Below are 511 nucleotides of genomic sequence, written 5' to 3'. Positions count from 1 at the left end.
GCGCCCTCTTCACAAATGTCTATGAGGACTTGGTCTAGCCTTTGATCAAGGTTGACCCTTCTAGTGTAAGGGTATTCATCTCCTTGCATCATGGGCAAGTTGAATGCCAACCTTACATTTTCCAGACTAAAATCCAAGTATTTCCCCCGAACCATAGTAAGCCAATTCTTTGGGTCCGGGTTCACACTTTGATCATGGTTCTTGGTGATCCATGCATTGGCATAGAACTTTTGAACCATTAAGATTTCGACTTGTTGAATGGGGTTGGTAAGAACTTCCCAACCTCTTCTTCGGATCTCGTGTCGGATCTCCGGATATTCACTCTTTTTGAGTTTGAAAGGGACCTCGGGGATCACCTTCTTCAAGGCCACAACTTCATAGAAGTGGTCTTAATGCACCCTTGAGATGAATCTCTCCATCTCTCATGACTCAGAGGTGGAAGCTTTTGCCTTCCCTTTCCTCTTTCTAGAGGTTTCTCCAGCCTTGGATGCCATAAATGGTTATGAAAAAA

The sequence above is a fragment of the Arachis duranensis genome, chromosome 1 (assembly GCF_000817695.3).
Source record: "Arachis duranensis cultivar V14167 chromosome 1, aradu.V14167.gnm2.J7QH, whole genome shotgun sequence".
Taxonomy (NCBI): Eukaryota; Viridiplantae; Streptophyta; class Magnoliopsida; order Fabales; family Fabaceae; genus Arachis; species Arachis duranensis.
This window is presented reverse-complemented; position numbering follows the sequence as displayed.